Below are 18,976 nucleotides of genomic sequence, written 5' to 3' on the forward strand. Positions count from 1 at the left end.
ATCTTCTTTAGAACAAGTCTTCTAGCTTTCACATTGAATCCAAAGTTCTTTTTGAAGGAGAATAAACCTTTATCAACACAGATTGGCTCTCTTGAAGGATCATGTGAAGTGGCCATTGTATCTCTTTTCCTCCCTTGTACTTGAATACTAACCTTTCAGGTAGATTCCTGTAAGCATCAATCCCTCTAACTTCTTCCAGTTCATCTAGATAGAGGTTTAAATCTGAGAATTCCTCGATGTCACAGATGTACATAATGTCTCCCTTGTTAACTTTGGTTTGAGCTTTGGTTATGGACTTGAATCTGAGAGTTGAGGGCTTCACTTTCTTGACTGCTCTGGTCTTTGTCTTCTTTGGCTTCATGAAGTGAGGTAGATTGAGTTCAGGTATCACTACTAGAAAAAGTATAATAGACATCGTCTAAAAACCGATGTCTATGAATAAAAAAATCCGATGTCTTCGTGGGTGATGTTAAAAACCCCCATTTAACATCGGTTTTAAACTAATGTTAAAGAAGACGTATAACATCAGTTTTTAAAGATGTTAAATTTCTAATGCTTATCTAATCTTCATATATTATCATAATATGATATTTTTATCAATTTAAACATATGTGAGATAAACAAAATATTTCCATTTACCCATTAAACTGATGTTACTAATACTAGTAACAACGGTTTTCAAGATAAACCGATATAAACATAACTTTTGATATCGGTTCTTTATTTCAAACCGATATCTATTGGTGACAAATCGATGTCTATAAAGCTTAATAACATCGGTTTTTCTGTTTTAAGATTTTTTTTGTTTTAGTATTTAACATCGGTTTTAATCAGTATTATGAATGTCAATATTCACCTAAAACTGATGTATTAAGCTTTGACAGCCATCATTTTCCATTGTAATGATGTTTGTACCTGTTTTATTAATGCATATTTTAAAAATATAGATCCAAAAACCAATGAACTACCAAAACCAATTGCTGCATAATACCAGTTATCTATAAATATAACAACCAATATTTAAACATCCGGTACAACAGATTCATCTAATCCAAATATCAAGTACTACACATATCCATCCGTATATTCTACTACTGTCTATACAAAGAATTTGACTTGGTACCGATAATAGCATGTAAAATATCATTTGAGGAACGCCTTTGTTCTTCTGCATCTTCCCACTCCTTAGTAAAGCTCCTGTAGCCTCTGGTCCCGTATGATGACAATAAGTTTTTGACAGACCCGAGAGGATTAATTTTGTTGTAGAATACTTCAAGCTATTAAAACAGTAACAAATAACTATCCTAAAACAACAGAAATAAAGAAAAACACCAAAAAAAAGCATGACATTAATTCACCTGCCACTTTACAGTCTCAAGACTAGTTGCTAGTTGACGCCTATGATTCTTTACCGACGCAAGTAGCCTATGGTCAGGATTACGGGTTTCTTGAGCAAGACTTTGCTCAAGCAATAAAACTCAAAACACTGATTCCATCCTATAACAAAAATCAACCATTTTAAGTCATAGCATAAGTAACAACTTAAACATCTTCTCTTATAATGTATAAGATTACACTCATACTCAATATACAAAGCAAATAAATCAGAAACAAGTTTTAAAATTACCATTTCAAGGACTTCTATTCTATTGTATGCCCTGTCAGAGATCATAATAAGATCTTCAACAACCGAGACTGCCACTTCTTCATACTTGCAGGTGAGAAGAATAGTTGTAATCCCAACCAGTTGGAGCTTTTTCCGAACCAGGTTGAATGGACAAAAACCTGTCAATTAGATTCACTGTAAGATCAGGGTCTCCTGCATCAGCTCAAATTTATAGTGGACCTGCTCATTCCATAATAAAGTTAATATTGTTTGCAGTATAGTACTTCCAATTGTAAAAGACAATAATGTTAAATATAAACTTCAATAATCCATTCAACTAATATCCCTAGAATTCTCTCATTAATATCGAATTGTGTGGACATGTAGTCCACTGGAACACAGCTAGAGCCCTACATCAAAATAAGGAATCAGCCTGAGTGGGAAGAAATGGACGGTAGAGATCATTTTCTAGTTGCAGGAAGGACCACTTGGGATTTTCGCAGAAAGGGTAATAAGGATTGAGACATAAGAAACAAGCTTATGTTGTTACTAGAATTCCAGAATACTATTGTATTGACAATTGAGTCGAGTCCTTGGAATAAGAATGTCTTTGCAATTCCATATACGATAATTTTCCATCCTTCAACTGAAGGAAAATTGAATACATGGCAGAACAGAATGAGGCGGCTAAGAAGGAGATTTACAGTTATTATGAGAGAGAAAGACGCATTTTATAGTTATTCGGTGCTTTTAGAAACTGAGAAATGTGTCCAAAATCTGTGTTTTCTTACATATATTGATAAATATACAACATCACACCAAATATCTTACAGCTGCAAAGTCACCTATTATTTGGTGGTTTCAGGGACTGAGAGAGTGTGTAAAAAATATGGGTCCAACATTTTTCAGCATCCTGTAGATTATCAATATGTATAAGAAACCACAGGCGCAAGCCAAATAGGTGAATACATTTAGTTATAAATCTAAGATATTTGGTTGCACGAAGAAGAACTAATAGACCTATTGCACGAAGGCGCCATTGTTCCGTTATCCAAATTGAGGATACTTTTTGCGCAAAACCTGCAAGTGTAGATAAGTTATATAGAATCCAAGTTTGGTACCAGTACACAGAAGCTATCGCAGAAATATCTAAACAAGTAACTCAAACTATAGAAGAGCTCAACTTGGCAAAAGAACTGTAAGTCTGTAAATTTTTTATTGCGAAATATGTCTGTAACCTTTACTTGCAAATATCACTTATTTTGTTTACAGCCTCCAGAGGATTCGTTTACAAGGTGATCAATATTTGATTCAATATTGGCAGGATGCATTCCAATTTTTATCACTCCAGGTTCAGCTTACGTTCAATATTTGTGGTATTTACCACCGGAATTTGTAAAGTATTCAATGCTAATATGCGGGTTTGATGTGAAAAATAAGAAGGTTAACATTCAAGGGGTGTTAAATCGAATTTCAAGACAAAAGGTATCAGAGGTGAGAGAAGAGGTTATAAGGCTTATTCCCAAGGTGATCTATGTAGATCCAAGATCTGTATTGACAGGTTTAGAAGATACTTTCGACGGAACACTTACAAGAGTTCTTGATAGAGTCGAAACTCTTAGACAAGAGTTTAGAGAGAGGAAGAATTCCCGTCTTGAGTTTAATGAAGAGAACAACTGGAAGTATTATATGTTTGGGACTAAAAGAGGCATAGGTGGGATCATTTCTTTAGGACTAACCAAGACAACGAAATAAATAGTTAAATCTGACTTGAAAAAAAAACAGATGAGGAAAGAAGAAGATTATAGAAGTGGTAAAATCCTACATCTAGAACCCTACATCAAAATTACAGTATTTTAACATTTAGAGTTTATATTGAGCAATACTCCAACAAAATAATCTTCTTAACATTGCAATTTGGTAAGTCAAGTAGATGCAGATTAAATATTACCAGTAAATATAATATAAGTAATAATTTTAGCAGGGGAAAGTAATACAGATTCTTGAAAAGGTGTCATACCTCAGCTTTCTTGTAGTGGGCATAAAGGTCATCGATGTATTCGACAACGGCAAGTGGGTCCTTCTTATCAACACTATCAATGTCCAAAATTAAATCCTCATCCGCCTCTTACATTTCTACTTCGTCATCCTATGCATAAAAGTCATAATGAAGTCTGATTTCGAGACATTGAGACCATTTTCCAGGAGTAATTAATTGAAAAAATCAACATACCATAAAGTCTTCCTCAAGCATCGGCTCGGGGAAGCTCTCTTTCGGCTTGTAATCATCGACATCGATTATGGGAAAGTCCTTCTATTCCTATATTAATATAAGTGAACACTAATGTTTCACAAATCTAACTCCCTTTTCTAACATACTAATGATTTCGACATTAAATAAAAAATTATAGTACCCAAGTTTTTTTCTATTGGCTGGCCATCTGTGCAGCCAGCTTCATTAATCTACCGAAACATAAACATAAATACAAGTCACGACATCATGAACAATATAAATTAACACAATTCACAACATCATGAACAACATCAACATACATAGATATAATCAAACACATTAAGTTTCAACTACAAACCTGTTCATCGGTCGATTGACCACCGGGATCTATAGGTTCTCATTGCAAATAACACTTGGTCTGGATATAATAATAACACGACATAAATGGCCTAGATCAGACTACGTACACAAACAAATATACATCGAAACATCAAATAAAAACAATTAAATCGCGTTTTAAGAATTACTCGTGCAATTTGGGTCGCTTGTTAAGACCAGGGTACGGTGCATCCTCTCCAAAGTTCTGATTGATCGCACTCAGCGCCCTTCGTGTTCTCCCAATCCCAACAGCAGCCTTTCCATTTCCAACCATCAAACTCCCTACAAGAAATCATATAAACATAAGTCTACAATCATTAATACACACAAAAACAAACACCTTATCCATGAAACCATAAACCCCAATTTCACAATAGTGCTACCCAATTGCATAATCTAATAAAATTAAACCCCAATTACAATCAAAACAAAAACCCCCAAATTTCATTATTTATCAATAAATAAAAAAATTAGGGTTTTAATTTGAAACCCCAAATTTAAAAATTAGAGATTAAAGTTTACCCAATTCAAACTTTGACCTCCGACTTAGCTTTTACCTCCGACTTGAGCTTTATACTCCGATTTAAGCTTTAAACTGCGACTTGAACAAATTCCGACGACCTTTTCAAAATTCGACGAGAGCACATAGAGAGAGAGCAGTCGAGCGGGGAGAGAGGGAGAGGGGGAGAGAGAGAGAGAGAGGAGCACGGTTGAGATGGGTTGTTCTTCAGTCGAGTAGATAGAGGAGAGTTTTGATATATTTGATTTATGTTTCATGTTTTAAGAGATATTGTATCTATATGTATTTTAATTTTTAATTATAGTTTAATAATGTGTAGATTTCAAAAGACGGGGGAAGATTTCTTGAAATTTTCTTAAGGCAAAAATGAGGGAAATTTTTAAGAGGGATTGAATTATTTGGCTAAGGGGGGAAACAGGGAGGAGGCGGGCTGGATTTTTTTTAAATAAATGTATAACATCGGTTGATTTGAAAAACCTGATGTTTATCATACACAAAGACATCGGCTGGACAAAACCAATGTGAAAAATACTTTTTACATCGGTGCGAACAGCTACCGATGTATAAGAGGTGGTGTCTATTCTACTTTTTCTAGTAGTGTATTGGTAGACTATCCCAGTCTATTGGCTCATCCTTTGGAATGATAGGTTCACCATGAAAATTCTTGGATGGATCTATCTTGAATTCTTCATGTGCCACAGAGGGCATGAATGTTTAAGTTGTTGCAGATGTAGACTGTTATTCCCAGTGGACTAACAATGAGATTTATAGAGGGGGGTTGAATGTAAATCTCAAAACTTTTTTAAGTTTTGAGCAATTTGTAAGACTAAGTGTTTGAGTGATCAAATGTGTGTGAATTGCTTGGAGCTGATGCAGACAGATATATATTTAAACACAAATGAAATGAACACAAAGAACTTAAAAACTTTTCTGGTGGATTTGTTGTTCCACCAGAGATGTGTTATTTCAGAAAATCTATGATTCAAAATTAAATCACAGCTGCTTCCTAGTACAAACTAGATGATTCTCTCTCTTGATATTTCTAAACAGCTCAGGGAAAATTCATATCTAATTACTAGCTACTACTTGGTTTATATAACACCAAGTTTACAAGTGAAGACAAAGATAAAGTACAATAAGACAATAGTTCTCCACTTGTTTCTGTTCCATTTTTTTATCCAGTGTAATATGGAATTATCTGTTGACTTTCCATTATGAACCAGACTAAAAACGGCTGCTTTTTCTGCTGTCCTGAAATAGGCTACCACATCTCTGTCAATCCATGTGCCTCTGTCAGCTTTGTTAACTGTCACTATCAACTGCTATGAGACTGAGCATCCGTTGATGCTTTCATCCGTTGATGGCTTTATCCGTTAATGCTCTAGCAGTGCATCCGTTGAAGCTTTCATCCGTTGATGGCTTTATCCATTGATGCTCTAGCAGTTGAAGCTTTATCCGTTGAAGCACTTATCCGTTGAAGCGTTAGAGACATCCGTTGAAGCTTAGTATCTTATCCGTTGAGGGTCTTCAATATCCGTTGACACTTCTTCACTTATACAAAATTACAAGGCATGAAATATTTACAATTAGCCCTCCTACTTGTACATCCATTAGTAGTCAACATGACTGATTGTCTCCTAACAATATCTAAGAATTACAGCTTGAAACCAGAGAGTGAGATGTGCTACAATACCAAACTTATTGCTAAGTAAGGCTACTCCTTCAACGGATAGCCAAGATGGTCTTATCCGTTGAGGCTACAAACACTAGATTTCTACTTAAGTGTTTTGCTGAACTTATCATCAAACTAATACACATATTCCTAACAATCTCCCCCTATTTATGTCTACTAGGACTGTAGGCATAAATTTGGGTTTAGCTTGATGATAACAAAACACTTAACAAATATATAAACTGTAACTAAGCAGAAATTCAAAAGTGCTACAAAAGTGTATATGCTGAGATGAAATTGAAGAAATACATTGTTTCCAAGTGCTCCTTTAGCTTGAGCAAATTACTTTCTTTTCCTTTGATCCCTGGTTTTCTTTCCTAGCCTCCTGTCATTCTTCTCCATTTGAAGTTGAAGTTGTCTGTAGAATTCAGCTTCATCTTCTTCATTGATATCTAACTTAGATTGCATATCCTTGAGAGTTTCATTACTGGCAATCTTTAGCTGATCCTCAATTCTGAAAAATCTTCTGACTCCTTTGTTGTCTCTGAACTCCATCAACCAATGAGGTGATTTGTGAATTGTAATACCTCTCTCTGGAATGAGTAAAGTTCTAGGCAAAGCATTGGGCTCCCTCCAAGTTTTCCTTATGTTGGCAATCTTGTTGAGAATCTCAGTCCTGGCAGTTCTGGTAAAGCCAGAATCCTTATGTATGGCTGAGTAGACTCTAATCAAGGTAGTATAGCCTTCATTCAGAATTCTGTGAAGAGGCCATGTTCTTTCCCCAGCTCCTTTGTATTTGAACACTAGCCTTTCTAGTAGCTGTCTGTAGGCAGCTATTCCCCTTACATCCTCCAGCTCATCCAGATAGAGTTCAATGTCTGAAAATTCTTTTATGTCACAGATGTGAACATAATCATCTTTAGAGTTTTGAGGTTTGGACTTAGGCTTCTGTGTGAATTTGATTGAGGCTTTAGAGGGTGTTGATTTGATTCTTCTTTTCTGCTTCTTTGATGGTGGAGAAGAGGTTAGGAAGGTGGACAATTTGATGGTGTCCCAATCAATTGGTTCCTCCTTGGGAATGATTGTTTCACCATGAATGTTCATGAAGGGGTCAGGTACAATGGGTTCAGGAATAGAGGGTAGTGGTTTGGATATTGATTGGGTTTCTTCAGTCTTATCTACCTTCTTTCTCTTTACATTGACCTTCTTTCTTTTCCCTTTCTGCCATTCTTCCTTACTTCTTTCCTCCATCTCAGTACCAACCATGTCCCCCATAGCTTCATCTTCACCTTTTTCTTCAATTTCTTTCTGATCTTCAGCCTGACTTGACTCCAGCTGTTTTTCAAGCTTTGCTTGTGCTCTTTTGTCAGCCTTTAGCTGTTTGGCTTCTTCCTTCAACCTTTTGGTTTCTTCCTTCTTGGCTATTGAGAATTTGGGATGTCCTTGCATCACACATATGCTCTTTCCCTCTCTGAAAATAATAGCCATGTTTCTCCTTACAGCCTCATCCATGGTCTCTTTGAGATATGCAATACTTCTTCCTAAAAGCTTGTCCTCATCTGCTTTTGGAAGAGGAAAATCCACCTCTTTTAGAGGATTCTTTGTAGAGTCCTTATTGGATCTGTTGTTGGGCTTGAGAACCATAGGTTGCAGATCTTTGGAAGAAATTTCTCCCTCCTTATGCCTCCCTACTGGCTTGAGTTCCATAATAATTGATTCCACTTTTGTGCTATGCTTAACAGATTGTGATTGAGAAGTTGTAGAACCAAATATTAGTTGCATCTTTTCATCAATCTTCTTCCTTTGCTCTTTGACTTGCAATTCAGCTGCTGCTATCTGGATTAGATCAATTCCATCTAGCTTTCCTTTGACTTGAATTGGTGGAGAAGTTGTGATGACAGGAACTAGCACTTGAGAAATCTGAACTGTTGTAGATGGCTCTTCTTCCCCTCGTCCTTTATTCTCCCCCTTTTTGTTATCATCAAGGGTAGGGGTCAAGCCTTGTGCTTGTGCCAGCTGCATGAGGAGATTTGTTTGAGTCTGTTGATTCTGAAGAATGGTGACCATAGAGTCTTCAATTATTTGAACCCTATCTTCCAATCTGGCCAACCTCTTGTCAGCATCAGAGGCCTTCCTTAGTCTCCCCAACAAATCTTGCATAGTACCATAGGGTATAACTGAATCCAATTTCTCAGCATTGTAGGATTTCAGATCAGCAATGTCCAGCTTGAGCTCATCCACACTTAGATTGTGCTGGTAATGCTGCAACTGCAAGAGATGCAGAGTTTCCAGATGAGCTTGAAGAATTGCCTTGGTGCCAGCATCCTGAGTCTCCTGAATGGCCTGCTGAATTGTCATGACTTGTTTGACCAAAGTGACACCAAACTCTCCTGGTGTTGATGGTTTTGCCCATGCCCATGCAGGAAGATTAGGAACAGAACTTGGGCCTGCTACTCCCCCTAAGTTCATGCTCTCATTCAAAGAATTAGAGTCATCATCATTAGAATTTACTCCAAATTCTTCAGATGGCTCACCCGCTTGAGAAGGCAGCCTGTTGACAGCAGCTTTGTCTCTGAGAAGAGATTCTGAAGTGTGTACAATGTGTAGTGTCTGTTCTGCCTCCACATTGCCCTGTGCAGCCAATAATTGATAGGCTGAAACAGGGTGAGTAAAAGTGTCAGCATCCAAGGAAATGTTATCAATGACAGCTTTGTAGAGTTGCTGAAATTGTCTTCCCTTATCTACATCATCCACGTTCATTAACTCACTAGCAATGGCTGGATCCACCCTTATAGCTTCTGTACCTGCCTTTCTCTCAATTTCTCTCTTTTCTTGCATCAGGGGCTCCCCCTGGCTCACACACACCCTCACACCCTCACCTTCACCTTCTAAGGTGGCACTCCTCTCACTTACTTTTGCCATGCTGGAAGAAATAGCATGCATTTGGTGACTCTCATCCTCTCCTTTTGCCTGGGAGCAACCCAGCCTCTCACTCAAAAAATGACTCCCTTCCCTCAAGCCTAAAAGTGATTGTACAGTTGCCATGTCCTCTACAGTTGGAGTTGTTTCTGTTAAGTGTGTAGAGGTTATCAACGGATATGGAGTATCCGTTGAAGTGGAAACTGATGGTATCAACGGATAACTGCTGTTAAGCTTATCCGTTGAAGAACAACCACTTGTCAATGGATGAGAGATATCCGTTGAAGAAGGAAATGATATAGAGATAGAAAGTGATATAATTGTTGAATCTGTGTGGATTGATTTTAAGTGAGGTGACACAGATTCTGCAACTACATATGAAAGAATTGGCTGATGATCCAACAAATCATCTAAAAGATGATGATCACCAGGTTTTGAGTGGGGCTCCTCCCTGAGTTTTAATGAGGGAGAATCAGGAATTGATGTGAATATCATATCCACATCCAGAGAGGGTGTAGGAGAGTTTGAGGAATGGTGTGTGTCTATATTGAGAGAATGGGGCTGTGATTCCACATTTGCTGGAATCACATCAAGCTGAATTTGAGAAGGCACAGATACTGGTGGGTGTAACTGTGCTGTGTGTGTCCCTTGTGTGGAAACTAGGGTTTTGGCCTTCTTCTTCCTTGAAAAGGCTTAAATTGGTGAATGTTTAGCTTCAGTGTCCCTCCCTCTTTTGTTCTGTGTCCCTGGATGGGGACTATTTTCAATAGTTACATCCTTTTGGGAGGATGCAACTAGGGATGTGCTGGACTCCTTTTGAACCACTACAGTCTTTTGAGAGACTGTGGCTTGGCTAGAATGGGTACCACTCACCTCTCCCACCTTATCCTGGGGGCTTTTTGATGTTCACCCCTCCCCTCACCACTCACACCCTGTTCACTCCCTTCAGGGTTTATGGTAGTTGTTACAACTGTTGTCTTTTGAGAAACAACAGAGGTAGGTTTCTTTGACTTGACTTTGGAGATTTTAGATTTGGTGGCTTTGGTAGGAGCCTGTTTGGACAATGACACAGGTTCCATAGCCACACTAGAAGGCAAAGAAACATTGGGGTTGGAAATAGTAGGAGTTATAGAAACATTTACCTCACTTACCTGTGGTGCATTCATGATTGGCAAGTATACCAATGGCACCTGGCTGTTGAGGTTCATTCTCAAAAGGTCTGCAAGGACCCTTTTCTCTTGTGCCCAGCATTTGAGTTTATTATTCTCATTGGATATAACCAAACCTTCAGCAACATGGTTAGCCAATAACATAAAGAATCTAGCAAAGTAGATGTTATGTGGTCTATTAGCTTTGTTACCTAATCTGGAACCTAATTCTAGCATAACACAGTTGCTAAAATTAAAGTACCTATCAGAAACTAGCATATAGAGCATATTAACAAGAGATGAAGTGATAGCATCAAAATTGCTAATCTTCCTAGAGAAAACCTTAATAAAGGCATCTCCAAGAAAACTCCATTCTTTCCTAAGGCCTTTCCTTCTAATACTACCTAAACTAGTAGAATCAAAAGCATAGCCTATGGAATCTAGCATAGCAGAGACATCTTTATCAGTGTGTGGTGTCATGGCATTATTCTCAGGCAACTTAAAGCAAGATTGTAAATCATCACAATTAATGCAATAGTCCTTACCTTTAAGAGAGAAGGCAATAGTCATATCAGTGGAGTTGAACTCTGCAGTTGTCCAAATCTCCTCAATCACTTCACAGTAGATGGTTGGGGCTTCCAGCATTGCATAGCTCAGTTTGCAGTTCTTGATGAAGTCCATCATCTTGTGATAATCAGATTGGGCTTCCTTCTTTTCAACCAAGACTATGAAATTATTCTTTTTATAAACAAATCCTGTTTGAGACATAATTTTGACTACTGGTGCCATTGTTGTGAGTAGAGGTTGCAGAGAAGAACTTGAGAATTGAGAGAGAAAGAGAATGATAATTGTAACACCCCCAGATCCGGGGTCGGGGATCCGGGTTGTCACGGTCTTTCTTTCCACAATATCACTTCACTTAATTAATAATAAATAACCTCATGCTGTGACCCCATACTAACACACACCACAACCCGTTATAGTCTCAGAGATGAAATTGAAATAAGTACAAGTCTTTGAATCCACCATTTAAAAGTTATTACAACCCAAAATGATTACTTGATAAATTTACAGTTAATTGCCATTATCTGCCACAAGTTATAATTATACATAATTTGATTCTCAAAAGTAGATGGTCTGAACTACAATGGATCTACCTCTGCAGCTATAGCAGCTACAACATCATCGGGAAGACGCGGGACGCTTCCCACGCGCTTGCGCTGGGTCTGCTGGAGTCTGGCCATCTCTCCTAACTGTTGTTGTGTGATGAAGAAATAAAGCAAGAGTGAGCCTTACAGCTCGCAAGATAATGCATAGTGATAACAATAATATAAGTATCTAAATGGATACTTACTAGAATCTTTATCGTGTGTAAGATAATTACTTACTAGATATAAGTAAAAACAAGGAATGAAGTTACCAATACTTCACCACACTTATATCATTTATAAAGCTACTTGAACTACCACCGTTCAAAGTATTATAAGTTTTAAGAAAAACATCCCATAGATGAGACCACAAGTTAAGACTTGAATAGATTCAATCTTTGAAATATTATTGAATGAAAAAGTTATGAGATACTTTATTTAGTCCCAATATATATATATATATCCACATATATATATCTCTAAAACATTTCCTGGAACCTCTGTTATGTAAAGTATGAACAGAGTTTAAAACATCCAATGAATTTTGGAAAGGAAAAGAATTTTGGCATAAACCAGATATCTTGCTGATCAGGCAAAGATACCAATAAGTAACCTTTTCTACTGTAGATGGATGAATTCCTCACCGGTCATCACCCTGGCCGCATTAGGACCTCGCGCTAGACCGTTACCCGGCCCCTCACGCGTTGATGGACTGCCACCCAGCCACTTACAAATTCATAGACCGTACCCCGGCCTGTCGCTTATGCCGACTCAATTAGATGGGCTTACTTCCCGAACGTTGGGCAAGTAATCAATTCATTTACCAAAACTGCAACCTCGTTGCGAATATAAAATACACCACAGAGCCGGATTCCCCAGGTTTTGAGCGAGTATTTAAATCCCCTTAAAAAGGAAGATCTTAAATATAAAAATGAGTTTTGGAATCCGCTCTGACTTTAAAAATCATTTTGAAGACTCGAAAACACTTTATAGAGTGTTTGGAGTAAAGCTGATTTAATGAAGTAAATCAGTCCCCAGAATATTTAGAAAATGATTGAATATTATTATTTAAATAATATTCCCATAAAGAATAATCTTTATAAAAATAATTGAAGTAGAAGTATTAAAACTTATACTTGAAACGAGTATTAAATAACCAAAGATATACTTATATGAAAGTATTATCTTTATTTGAATAATCGAAAATAAGTTTGATTATTAACACCTTATTCTTTAATAAAATAAAGAATATAAAAAGTAATAAGCGGAGTCATAATACCTCGAATGAATATTATAAATAATATTCATTAAATAAAATAAAGGAGTCATACATCCTCAAATGAATATCCAATTAATAATCATTAAATAATATAAACTGAGTCATAACCCTCGAATGAATATTCAAATCATATTGAAATAATAAAATAAACTGAGTCATAACCCTCGAATGAATATTCAAATCATATTCAAATAATAAAATAAACTGAGTCATAACCCTCGAATGAATATTCAAATCATATTGAAATAATAAAATAAACTGAGTCATAACCCTCGAATGAATATTCAAATCATATTCAAATAATAAAATAAACTGAGTCATAACCCTCGAATGAATATTCAAAATAGTATTCAATTAATAAAATAAAAGGAGTCATAAGTCCTCCGATGAATATTCAAAATAATATTCAATAATAAAATAAAGCTAAAGTTATCGAATAAACCTTATTCGATTAATAGTTTGGAAAACTATAACCATATATATATATAAATATATATATATATATATCCATATCCATATATACAAAATCTACTCGGGATCCTCGACTCCCGGTTTTAGAAAATATTTTCACCTTTGGGTCCCTATACTAAGGGTATATGCAAGTTACCGCTATCCTGTAGCATAGGTATTATCAACTGAACCAACAGATATATATTTCAAGAATATGAAACAGGCATGCATATATACCATATCACATGCTACAATATATCGCAAGAATTTTCTAATAACCAATATGCATTTATCGCAAGATCATGCATATACACATATACATCACAACAACAGTTAACGGATAGAATACTTGCCTGAGCGACTTGGGGGTGAGAAAGGCTCGGGACGAGTCTGATAACCTATAAACAACAAGTAAGTTGGAATTAAACCAAAATCACTTGTAAATCTATACTTTAACTAACTTAGACTCTAACGCTTGTTTTGCGCTCACTGATTTGCTTAAGTCACTCGGGTACCCGCGGCTCCACCATTTTTAATAATTTAACCTTTACGAGTTTTAAAGCGATTCCTTCGCGAGTGTCTTACCAACTGCCTAACACACTTACCATAAATGTTTCATACATTAATTAACCCTTTTTGGTCTTTAACCTATGTTTCAAAGTAAGGCGAGGGAAAAAGTTTCGTTCGCGAAACGCCGTTACTTGAAACGGTCATTTCTCCTAAACCGTGCATCGGAATCGAACGAACTACATATCAAAACGAAGCTCGTATCATGAGCTATCTAAACATGGCAGTGGTCATAATCTAGCAGGGGGTTCTCGGGTCCTAATGCTATGCACAAAAACAGTCCAAAGAAAATCGGACGTTACGACGGCTATGTTTACGCGATTTCCCAATTTTAACCATTCAAAACCAACCACAAATCAACCTCAAACCCAACATACAACCAACATCCATCCTCATCACATCATAACAACCCCAACCAATTCAATTTAATCATTTATACTTATGCCTAAGCTTAATTTAACCATACTTAAGTTCTTTTAATCAAAACCACAACATTTACCATTCCATTTTACTACCATTCCAAATTCCAAACTCTAAATCACAACAACAAGCTACAATATCATCCTACTAATCAAAATCATCTTATAATACATAGGGATCTAGGGTTTGGAGATGGTATACCTTCCTTGAAGTGGTGGGATGAGCTAGGAAGCCTTAAGAAGCTTTGAGAAGTCTTAGGAAAGCTTGGATCTTCAAGAAAAACAAGAAAACTTCAAGTTAAAAAAACTTGAAAACACTATTGATAGTCTTCTTCTTTGATTAAATGAAGAAGATTGAGAAGGAATTAATGGCTTAAACTCATGATATAGTTCTAACTAAGCATGAAGATGATTAGGGAATTATCTTACCAATTTAGGAAGCTTGGATCTTGAGTTTTGAATTGTTCTTGCCTTATGAATAGTAAAAAGCCGAGAGCTTCAAGAACAAAGCCTTGGTTGCTTTTTGATTTTTGATGAAAATGATTTTTGCTTGGCTTGGTTGCTTGGTTTTTGTGCTTGCTTTAGTCAATTACCTTTTTGCCCTTGAATTTGTGTGGTTACAAAGCCACCACACCTCCTTCCTTCCCATGTCATGCCTATGTCATCCTCATGATGTCATCCTCCCTTCCTTGTCCTCTTTCTATTGGTTGGATGACATCATTCCCACTAATCCCTTTGATTAACTTCCTAATCGTTTGCCTAATGACCGCTGATCTGTTATACGGTTCGCTTAACTTTCGTTCTCGTTTATCGTTTGAAGGATCATACCCGGGATCTTATTACTTAGGTTCCCTTAACCTTTCTCAATACATTATATTCCTTTTTATGATCCTCTATTATAATCCTTTAATTTAAATCCTTTTTATCCTGTTACCTTATACTCAATTCTCTCCGTATCTTGTGGATTTCCGGGAAAAACCAAAGTGTTCGGAATTGGATTCTGACGATCTTTACATACACTTATATACTACATAGAGTACTAATAATATCCCAGATTATCCATAACAGAACCCCTACATAGTGTGGCGTGAAAAGTTTCTTCATTCAGCTAAAACACTATTCACAAGGGTTACAAAAAGTTGAAAAATTTTGGGGTTATTACAGTCTCCCCTCCTTAAAAGGATTCCGTCCCGGAATCAAACAGAAAACAAATGGGGGTACTTTTCTAGCATTGTGCTCTCTAGTTCCCAAGTTGATTCTTCCACATTATGATTCTGCCATAGTACTCTGACTAGCTTGATCACTTTGTTCCGAAGCACCTGCTCCTTCTTATCCATAATCCTTACTGGCTTCTCCACGTAAGTTAGATCTGGCTGCATATCCACCTGCTCGTACTCCACTATGTGCCTGGCATCCCGATGATACCTCCTTAGCATTGACACATGGAACACATTATGAACTTGTTGCAAATTAGGGGGTAGGGCTAGCTCGTAAGCTAACTTTCCAATCCGTCTTAATATCTCAAAAGGTCCAATATATCTTGGGCTTAGTTTTCCTTTCTTTCCGAACCTCATTAATCCCTTCCAAGGGGATACTTTCAGCAGTACTAAGTCCCCTACTTCATATTCCTTGTCCTTTCGGGCTAGGTCTGCATATTTCTTTTGTCTGTCTTGGGCTGCTACAAGTCGCCCTCTGATAAGATCCACTATATCTTTGGTCCTTTGGACCACTTCGGGTCCGAGCATCTTCCGCTCTCCTACTTCATCCCAGTATAAGGGAGATCGACACCTTCTTCCGTACAGGGCCTCATAAGGCGGCATTCCGATGCTAGCATGAAAGCTATTGTTATAAGAAAACTCGATCAACGGCAAGTGATCATCCCAACTTCCTTTAAGGTCTATTGCACAGACTCTCAACATATCCTCTAGTGTCTGGATGGTCCTTTCACTCTGTCCATCCGTTTGGGGATGGTACGCGGTACTCATATTTAACTTGTCCCCGCACACTCCTGAAAGCTCCTCCAAAATCTGGAGTTGAACCTAGGGTCTCGGTCTGAGACAATGGACGCTGGGACTCCATGTCGCGTCACTATTTCCTTAAGGTAAATGTCCACCAGTCTATCGACTGTGTATCTCTCATTGATAGGAATGAAATGAGCTGACTTTGTCAGTCGGTCTATAATTACCCAAATGGCGTCGTGATTGGCTTTCGTCCTTGGCAAGCCTACAACAAAATCCATCGCTATCTGTTCCCATTTCCATTCGGGAATCTCCAGGGGTCACAAAAGTCCACTGGGTCTCTGGTGCTCTGCCTTTACTCTTTGGCAAGTCAAACACTTGTTTACCCATTCTGCTACGTCCCTCTTCATGTTGGGCCACCAGTAATATTCCTTCAAATCCCTATACATCTTGGTACTTCCTGGGTGAATGGAATACCTTGAACTATGGCTTTCATCCAAAATCTCATCTTTAAGTTCTTGAACATTCGGAACCCAAATTCGGTAGGAGTACCTCATTATCCCTTTATCATCTTTCTCAGTATGGATCTCCTCTCCAGTCATTGACTCTCTGCCTTCATTCATTATTTTCTCCTGGCACAATCTGATCTTTTCCAATAACTCTGGCTGCATTGAGATCTCAAAAAGCTTTTCAGTTCCGGTTCCGGTTACCTTTACTTCTATTTCCATTCTCTCAAAATCTCTCATTAATTCTTCCGAAGTCGTTATCATTCTGAGTCTTTCCTTTCTACTAAGGGCATCAGCCACCACATTGGCTTTCCCTGGATGATAGAGAATCTCACAATCATAGTCCTTGATTAGTTCTAACCATCTCCTCTGGCGCATGTTGAGCTCTTTCTGCGTAAATATGTACTTGAGGCTCTTATGGTCTGTGAAAATCTCGCACTTCTCTCCATACAAGTAGTGCCTCCAAATTTTTTAAAGCAAATACTATTGCCGCGAGCTCAAGGTCATGAGTAGGATATCTAACCTCGTATTCCTTCAGTTGTCTCGACGCATACGCAATAACTCTACCGTGCTGCATAAGCACACATCCTAATCCTTTGTGCGACGCGTCACTATATATCACAAAATCTCCTTTTCCGTCCGGCAATGCCAATACCGGAGCCGTTATCAACCTTTTCTTTAATTTCTGAAAACTGTTCTCGCATTTCTCCGTCCATTCAAACTTCTCTGTCTTACGAGTAAGTCGTGTCAAAGGGGCTGCGATCTTCGCAAAGTCCTGTACAAATCTTCGATAGTAGCCGGCCAATCCTATGAAACTCCTTACCTCTGTGGGTGTGGTTGGCCTTTCCCAATTTGAGACCGCCTCTATCTTGGAGGGGTCGACCAATACTCCTTCTTTATTGATCACATGTCCTAAAAACTGTACTTCATTCCGCCAGAATTCACACTTCGAGAATTTGGCATATAACTGTTCCTCTCTGAGTATTCCTAGAGCTATCCTCAAATGCTCTGCATGTTCTGCCTCAGTCCTTGAGTAGATCAAAATATCATCGATAAAAACTATCACACACTTGTCCAAGTACTTCTTAAATACTCTATTCATTAAATCCATGAAAGCCGCTGGGGCGTTGGTTAATCCAAAGGACATTACCAAGAACTCATAATGCCCATACCTGGTACGGAACGCTGTCTTGGAAATATCTTCGGGTTTAATCTTTAGTTGGTGATATCCAGTTCTCAGGTCGATCTTGGAAAAATAAACAGCATCCTTTAGCTGGTCGAACAGATCGTCTATTCTAGGTAATGGGTACCTGTTCTTTATGGTTAGCTTGTTCAACTCTCGATAGTCTATGCACAACCTCATGCTCCCATCTTTCTTCTTAACAAATAAAACTGGTGCTCCCCACGGAGACACACTGGGTCTTATCATACCCTTATCCAAGAGTTCCTGCAATTGGATAGCTAATTCCTTCATTTCTAACGGGGCTAACCGGTAAGGTGCTTTTGAAACTGGCGCCGTCCCTGGGGCCAACTCAATAGCAAATTCAATCACTCTATCGGGTGGTAATCCCGGAAGGTCTTGTGGGAATACATCTTCAAATTCGTTGACTACTGGAATATCTTGTAAGTTGGGCACCTCCTTCTGCGTGTCCACCACATAGGCTAGGTAAGCCTCACTTCCTTTTCGTAGCATCCTTTTGGCCTGGGCCATAGTCAAAAATTTCTGCGTCTGCCTCTTTCCTCTAAATATAACTTCTTTCTTCCCGGGGATATTTAACTTAACTTTCTTCCCTTTACAGTCTATCTGAGCATCGTTGCTAGATAGCCAGTCCATTCCCAAAATCACATCAAACTCCCCTAATTTAAAAGGAATCAGATCAACACTGAAAGATTGCTCCCCTATGCCTATCTCACAGGCGGGGTGAATCTGGTTAACAGGAATAATTTCATGATTGGCTATTTCTACTTGTAAGGGTTCTATCAAGGGTTCAGCCTTAAGTCTTAACTTACGCGCAAGGTCCTTTGATATAAAAGATTTAGTTGCTCCCGAATCAAATAAAACATTTGCACTGACTGAATTTAGAGAAAGGGTACCTGCTATCACATCTGAATCTTTCATAGCATCCTGGACTGTCATGTTGAAAGTCCTCGCAGTAGGTGGCTTATTAGAAGC

General features: G+C 37.9%; 1 pseudogene; it reads right to left on the reverse strand.

The window, feature by feature from the left end:
* Positions 1-1,464: 1,464 nt before the first annotated feature.
* On the reverse strand, positions 1,465-4,994 carry LOC141695505 (cyclin-B2-3-like; annotated as a pseudogene).
* Between the last annotated feature and the right edge of the window lie 13,982 nt (positions 4,995-18,976).

The sequence above is a fragment of the Apium graveolens genome, chromosome 11 (assembly GCF_009905375.1).
Source record: "Apium graveolens cultivar Ventura chromosome 11, ASM990537v1, whole genome shotgun sequence".
In the NCBI taxonomy this organism is placed as follows: domain Eukaryota; kingdom Viridiplantae; phylum Streptophyta; class Magnoliopsida; order Apiales; family Apiaceae; genus Apium; species Apium graveolens.